This window comes from Martes martes (genome assembly GCF_963455335.1).
Source record: "Martes martes genome assembly, chromosome: 15".
NCBI classification, from domain to species: domain Eukaryota; kingdom Metazoa; phylum Chordata; class Mammalia; order Carnivora; family Mustelidae; genus Martes; species Martes martes.
The window spans coordinates 49,886,867-49,895,057 of NC_137903.1; the positions used below are offsets into that span (position 1 = coordinate 49,886,867).

Genomic DNA, 8,191 nt, shown 5'->3' on the forward strand with positions numbered 1-8,191 from the left:
CGCGGGCTCACCACCCGGCCATGCACCCCCTTTCACTCAGCGGCAACAGCGCCTTCGCCGCGTGCAGGCCGGAGGAGGAAGTGGGGTCTGGCTGCTTCGGACAAGAGACTGGCCATTGCTGGGGGTGGGGTGGGGAACGGGTCTGTACCGCGGGCTCGGGCAGCGCAGGCGTGGCGCGGCGAGCAGCACGCAGCCCGCAATCCGGGAACCCGGCGGCCGCCTCGCCCCTTCCCCCACCCGCCACCGCCGCCCGCGCTTCGCAACAAAGCCCGGCTGCGGGAGCGCGGAGCCCCATGCCCCTCAACGGGTGGCAAAGACGTCTCTCACTTACCGGCGTCTGCTTCCTGGCGTCCGAGAACACAGCCCTCTTAGGACCGCCAGTGGCCGCGGCCTTCGTCAGAAACACCCGGCAAACACACCACAGCTCGCGTGGAGGCGGCGGAGAAATGGCTCCGACGGCGGCGCCAGGGGGGCGGGGTCGGTGCGCGTACGCATGCGCACGGAGCGAGTTTCGGGCGGAGGGCGCCCGGAGGGAGGGGCGGGGCCGTAGCTACCTTGCCCCCGCGGCGCATGCGGTCGCCAGGGAGCTCTGCAGCGCTGGGCCTGCTGCGCCCGAGGCGGGATTCTTCCCTTGTCCCTTGCTTTTTAACGTTTTTGAGCGGTGGGGACCTCAAGCATTTGACGCAGCAAAAGATTTCATAGCTTCTATAATGGGGACCTCCCGCTGATGACAGATAAAGGGTAGAAGACGGAGCCGGAAATCTTAGGTGCTATGAAGAGTACTTGGCACAGAATTGGTGTTCAATAGGTCTTGTTATTGTAGTGATTCAGATATTCTAATGCCGACGTCTTCTGAAAGAAAGAAGCTCAGTGAAGGCAGGAAACCTGCCTGGCTAGCTGAGGCCACTCACTGCAATGTGTGGTGCATCTTAAGAGCTCGGTAAAAACCGGCTGGATGAGTGGATAAAACGTGCAAGTTTGTGTTTGCTTAACCTGGATAAGCTTTGTCTCCAGAACCTTTGGAAGAATTTGTATCTTTAGCTATTGTAGTAGTCATTGTTAGGTTTTTGAACTGTAGTGCTTCCTATAAAGGCAACAATACAAAATACTTCAAGTTGGGGTTGTTTTCAGAGATTCAATTGTCTGGGCCCATCATACCTTATCCATCCTGATTTTTCACTTTTTACTGCTTTTTTTCCTCAATTCGAGCTCATAGTGATCAACCCCTTTAAAACTCTGTTGCTCCTGTAGTCAGAATAACAGTTTGGCATTTACTCTTATTTTCTTCATGTGTTTGCCGTCTTAGATTAAGAGTAAAATCATCAGAGAAAGACCTTAATTTTTTTATTTCTTTGTACCTTTCAGGGTGCTTAAAGCAGCAGGTTCCTGATAGTTATTTATAATAAGGGAAATTCAACCTGCCTACATGGCTGACAAATGTTTTGTAGCAGATAATGAACACAGCAAAAGTGTCAACGTATTAAGTATAAATAAAACTTTCGGAAGTGGATCTTTCCAAGGATTATGTAAAATTTTATTATTGAGTTGGTTCATTAATTTGGGCCTTGCTCCTGAGACCTAGAGTCCCAAGGGGATTGTGGGCCATAACTGGCCTTACCTTTGTAGGTTGCTGTTGGCAACTAGCAACTAGAGCTTAATGTTTGTAAATGAAACTTCCAAAACCTGCTCCAGAAGTACAGTGTGGTCAGATTTCAATACAACAACTAGATGTTCCCAGTATATGACTGTCTAGATGACTACTGAGGTTAGCAAAGCAGGATAGAGCAGTGTAACTACTACTTAATCTTCCACATTGACCTTTTTGGCTAGAAATAACTTATGGAATAGTTGACTTAGTTATGGAGTTTGGTATAAAAGTTACAAAGATATGGATTAAATTCAATCTGTGGGGTGTATAAAAAATACTAAAAAAGTTTCTCATGTCATTAGTTATTTCTGCCAACTCAGTGGACTGGGGCAAAATTTCTTCCAGGGAAAATGAGATAGTGATCACCAACACCTATAGCTGAAATGGATGATGAGAAATGAGGGAGAAGGTTTTGGTTCATTGCTCTTCTTCTGTTTCTCAAATAAGTAGAGGGTTGGGGATGGGGGAATGGAATAAGAAAGCATGCAACCAGAACTAGGATTTAAGTAGGGTCATGATGTCTTGGGGAAGAGTGTGCTAGTGAAGCTTGAGCAGACTCATACACCCATGAACACCAGCACCCTTCAACACTCTTATAGTACCATATACAGTGCTGTATCCAGACAGGAATGAAGTTTTGTTTGTTTTGTAAAAGGCTCACAGAGACTTCCTGACCGCTGGGGTAGCTTGACTTCAGAGTCTCAGGAAGTGGCCTACACTGCTGAATAGGCTGCGGTCCTTGCATTCAGGGTCCTCCCAGCATCCTTATACTCTTTTCACTTCCAAACTCAGAATAAATTAGGTTAAAATGGGTAGGTTTACATTAAGAGTTTATAAAAAGGCAAAAGAAGTGGAAGTGCAGAAAAGAAAGGCAAAGTCCAAGAAGGAAAACGAGTTGGGTGCTCTCTGCATTCCAGGGGGGCATCCAGTCCAAGGTCTCCTATGGGCCAAACTCTTCTGCCACTCTCACAAGTACATCCATGGGACCTGGGTATCAAACAGGTCAATGGGAAGATCTATTTTTAAAAAGTCCCTTTAGGGGTGCCTGGGTGGCTCAGTGGGTTAAAGCCTCTGCCTTCAGCTCAGGTCATGATCTCAGGGTCCTGGGATCGAGCCCCACATCCGGCTCTCTGCTCTGCAGGGAGCCTGCTTCCTCCTCTCTCTCTCTGCCTGCCTCTCTGACTACTTGTGATCTCTGTCTGTCAAATAAATAAATAAAATCTTTTAAAAAAAAATAAAAAAAAAAAAATAAAAAGTCCCTTTAAAGGAAACTTCAAAAGTATAAACCACAGACAAAATATTAAAAGTCACTGATTATATTAAAGGATATCTCCTCAAAAGAGGACACAGTGACAGTAATGCATAGTTGACAGAGTTGGGGAAGATATTCATGATGTTTAAGCTTGTCAAGAGATGATTAATTCTTCTGAACTATTTAGGGAACTCCTTCAAATCAACAAGAAAAATGTAGCAATCCTCACAGAAAAATGGGCAAAAGAGAAGAAGCAATTTCAGAAAAGGAAAACCAACAGGTCAGTAAGCGTATTCAAGATGCTCAAAAGTATTAGTAACAGGAGAAATACAAAGAAAACAATAAACAGATATCACCACATGCCCATTAGATCAGCAAACATTAGGAAAGTGAATACTGTCAAATGCTGAATGTTGGTGATGATGTTGCGATGTAAGATTCACCAAGCCAGCTAGTAAAAAAGTAAACTAGTACAGCCATTCTGGAGAGAAATCAGGTACTATTTAGCCAAACAAACTGTGTGTGTTAAAATTAAACTATTCTGCTCCCTGATAAATATATATATCAGGGGGCAGAATATTTATATATCTATATCTATATCTGTATATATACCCTGAATGCCAGGGTATATGAATATATAAGAAAGTTTCATGTAAGTAAGAGAACATATAAAATATATTCATTACAGCATTATTGCTGTTGGCAGGGACTTGGGGGCAATTTGGTGCTTTTCCCTAGACAGATAAAATGCAGTGGATGTTAACCATGGAATCCAACGCAGCTGTCAGAAGAAATGAATTGGATATACACAGAGCTTAAGGGCACAGGGGTAGTGAAAAGAAAAAGGAACAACATAAGTTATACAACAGCATTTATGTAAATTTAAAATGACAGTAGATGTTTTGCCCAAAAAATTTTAAAAGATACACTAAACACATTAGAATGGATGTCTATTGTAGAGGGGAGAATGAGGGTGAGAAATTATTTTAAAAGGGAGACATGAACAATTCTGGGCTCCTTTGGCTGTAAATAATACAGATGTCAAGGATAGATATAGGGTCTAATTCTTGTATTAATTAAATAAATGTTTATTGAGGGTCTTTTTTTTTTTGTCTGTTTCTTTTTTGCTTTTGGTACTAGGCACTATTCTAGAGGAAATAGCCATAAATAAGACAGATGAGATCTTTTTCTCATAGAACTTGCATTTAGAGATGACTTGTATGATGGAGTAGCTTTTATTAGACCAACTCTCCTGCCAGAAGCAACTCCAAAATCTGAAGGAAAAAAAAATCAAACTAAGACAGCTGTTTGAAGCATTAGAAGCAAGGCAGCTCATATCTGAGGGGCTAAAATCCTGGGAAAGAGGGAACAGCAGAGCTTTTGTGTCATTTTTCACTTTGATACATTTACTGATTCCTAAGCTGCTTTGATACATTTACTGATTCCTAAGAGATCAAGAAGCCACATAGAAAACAGGCTACAGGGCTGAAAAGCTAGGTAGAGTGTTCAGGAGGCTTACGGTTCTAGAGAGACAAAACCTGGAGTTCACCAAGGAAGAGAGACCAGGCTTTCATCTGACACCCCCTGCAGAGGTACATTCTAAAAGGAAGAACAAACTCAGGGGAATGAAAACCAATCTTAAATCATCTCACTTCCTCATTGGACCAAAGTGCTTTATCTTTCTCTTTCTGCCAGAAGAGGAAGACAGAATGACCTATTTCTTGTACAATTTTTTACAGGATCTCCCAAATTTAATTAAAAAAAAAAAAAAAAGTCTCCAGGCAAGCCAGGAGACAGGCCAAATGACTGAAAATCAAGAGGAGAAAATACAACAAATATGTGCCCATAAATGATTCAGATATTGAAATTATCAGAAACTTTACAAAAACTGTGATTAATATGTACAAGAAAATATATGAAAACATTGGAGATAATTTACAGAGAGCCGAAATAAATGAGAAGTATCAAATAGAAATTTTAGAAGTGAAAATAGAATCACCGAAATTCAGGACTCAATTAATGGGTTAATAGATTATACAGAGGGCATCCGGGTGGCTCAGTTGGTTAATCGACTGCCTTCGGCTCAGGTCATGATCCCAGAGTCCTGGGATCAAGTCCCACATCGGGATCTCAGCCCCATGGGGAGTCTGCTTCTCCCTCTGACCTTCTCCCCTCTCATGCTCTCTCTCTTTCCAATAAATAAATAAAATCTTAAAAAAACAGATTGTACAGAGCAGAAAAGAGGATTGGTCAATTGGAAATAGTCCAGTAGAAAATATCCAGATTATCTTGCAGAAAAAAACAAATGATAAATACATAAAAGAACCTAAAAGATAAATGGAACATGGTGAAAGGTTTAATGTACCTATGATTAAGGTTTCAGAAATGGAAGAGAGATAGAATGGAGAAAAAGCAATATTTGAAGAAGTATTCCCTAAAACCAATGAAGACATAGAGTCACAGATTTGATGAAAGCTTGCATTTTAGCAGCCAGACAATAAAAAAGGATGCAAGTAAAATATTCACTGATAATAAGTTGCTATGCAGAGAATTCAATATAATGCTGGGATAGAATTTGAGTGGGTGGCTATTTTAAACTGGAGGTTAAAAATATTATCTCTGAGAAGGTAATATTTAAGCTAACATCTGAAAAGCAGACAAGAAGAAACCCGTGTGAGAATCAGAACACTGCAGGCTCTTATATGCCCCTGTAAGAAAGAAAAGAGGTAACAAGTCAAGTCAGGTAGGGCTGGATAAAGTTTGAAACAGAACAGTGTCTGTTCTCAAAATGCCTTAAGCACCATGATCCTCCCAGCCAAGGAGCTCCAAAGATTATCAGTTCAAGACAGGACCTCTCCAAGGGGAATCTCTACCACAGGCCAAGACAACACTTCAGAGTAAAGGCCTAAGCTCTTAGTAGGAGAGGTCTGCAGCACAGATAACTGGATATTTGGGAGGAGAGGATAGTGGGGGATAAATGGCTGTTATTTCTCCGTATGATCCAAATTCCTCCCTTGGAACCAGAACTGGTGGCCACAGTTTTCGCATTTTATTTCATTCCTTCTGATCCACTTTTAGTCAATCCCCTATAAGAAAGGTCTGTGATTTAACTGACAATGGGCCACAAGTGTGAGTCTTTCCTGAACCCTCCCAAGGGGGTGAACTGTTCTGGCAGATCACCACATTTTTAGTTATATACAGACTATATTAAAACAACTCACCCCAAATTTTCATACATAATTAATTCAGTTAATTGCCATCCCTTTAACTGAGGTATTTACGTACGTGAAGATGAATAACGCTTAAATTTACAACCCCTCATTTTTTTTTTTCTTTTTCTTTCTTTTTTTTTTTAACCTGTGTGTAGAGCAATAGAACTACTACCCAAATCCAGATACTGGCCATTTCTATCATCCACAAAGTTCTCTGGTGTCCTTTCTCAGAGGTAACTACCATTCTGACTTTTATCACACAAGTTAGTTTTTGCTTGTTCCTGAACTTCATGGAAGTGGAATGATGTAGTATGTACTGTTTGGCATCTGGCTTATTTCACTCCACATAATATTTTTGAGATTCATGCATGTACTTTTTTTTTTTTAATTGCTGTTAGTACTCTGTTTTATTATGCACAATTTGTTTTTCCATTCCCCTGATGATGGGCATTTGAGTAATTTCTAGTTTGGGCTGGTATGAATAAAATTGCTATGAACTTGAACATTCTTTTTTTAAAAGATTTTATTTATTTATTTGACACAGAGAGAGATCACAAGTAGGCAGAGAGGCAGGCAGAGAGAGAGGGGGAAGCAGGCTCCCCACCAAGCAGAGAGCCTGATGCGGGGCTTGATCCCAGAACCCTGAGATCATGACCTGGGCCAAAGGCAGAGGCTTAACCCACTGAGCCACCCAGGCACCCTGAACTTGAACATTCTTGATTACGTCTTTGGCTCCTCTGTTTTTAGTTTTAGTTTTTGTCTGCCATGGGGAAACCACAGCCCTTGGAACAGCTTGCAGTATTAGAATTTCAACAAAACAATATTCAATAACTATTAAAATGTGGCCCCAGCTCTGAAGCCTTTAATTCAATTATTATCAATAATGGGGGCTTAGGAATAGTTGAGTCTTCTGATTATGATTTGAAAGAACTTAAAAGACCTTGGGCAGCATTTTAAAGAAGAAATTCTTTAAATGATTCTTTTAGATGAAAAGAAAATGTAGATTGTACCATTTCCACAAAACCATCTCAAAGTTTAGTTTTCTATTGCTACATAACAAGTAGTATAAACTTAGTGGCTTAACTCAACACTTGGTCATTACCTCACATTTTTGGGGGTCACGTTCTTGGTAGAACATTAAAAAGACTGTGGTCCTGGGAATTACCTCACATTTCTGTAGGTCACGTTCTTGGTAGAACATTAAAAAGACTGTGGTCCTGGGATACCTGGGTGGCTCAGTCATTTAAGCATCTGCTTTCAGCTCTGGTCATGATCCAGGGGTCCTTGGATCGAGTCCTGCATCGGGGTCCCTTCTCAGCGTGGAGTCTGCTTCTCCCTCTACTCCTCCCCCTGCTTGTGCTCATTTTCTCTCTCTCTTAAAAATAAATAAATAGGGTGCCTGGGTGGCTCAGTGGGTTAAGCCGCTGCCTTCGGCTCAGGTCATGATCTCAGAGTCCTGGGATCGAGTCCCGCATCGGGCTCTCTGCTCAGCAGAGAGCCTGCTTCTCTCTCTCCTTCTCTCTCTGCCTCTTTGTCTACTGTGATCTCTCTCTGTCAAATAAATAAATAAAATATTTAAAAAAAAAAATAAATAAATAAATAAATAAATAAAATCTTATTTAAAAAAAAAAAAGACTGGTCCTATTTGCTCTTAGGAAGAGTAAACACATTTTATGATGCTAAGTTTGATCCCCATCCTACATTGTATTAGCACTGGGCTTTTTGACGACTGGCATACAGAAAGGGATGGTAGGTCACTCCTGAGATTGCTCTAAAAGACTATGATTTCTGTTTTAGGCTCTGGCATTCTTTCTTTCTCTCTTTCCAGAGGAAGCAGGCTGAAGCCTCTGGCCAACGGCCAACAAGGAAGTGAGGCCTGCTCACTACTATGTAAGTGAACCCAGAAGCCGATTCTCCAGCCCCAGTTGAAATGTGAGATGAGTGACGCTCTGGCCGACAGCTTGACTAGAACCTTGTTACACACTTGAGCCAGAACCACTCCGTTAAGCTGCTCCTGGATTCTTGACTCTCAGAAACTCTGTGAATTAATAAATGTTTGCAGTTTTAAGCTGCTAAATT

General features: G+C 41.6%; 1 protein-coding gene across 1 annotated transcript in view; it reads right to left on the reverse strand.

The window, feature by feature from the left end:
* Positions 1–474, reverse strand: part of DHX9 (DExH-box helicase 9) — a 52,242-nt gene extending 51,768 nt beyond the window's left edge. The window contains exon 1 of the mRNA XM_080824929.1: positions 332–474. The gene's annotated coding sequence lies outside the window, so the exon portion shown is untranslated. The remainder of the gene's footprint in view (positions 1–331) is intronic.
* Between the last annotated feature and the right edge of the window lie 7,717 nt (positions 475–8,191).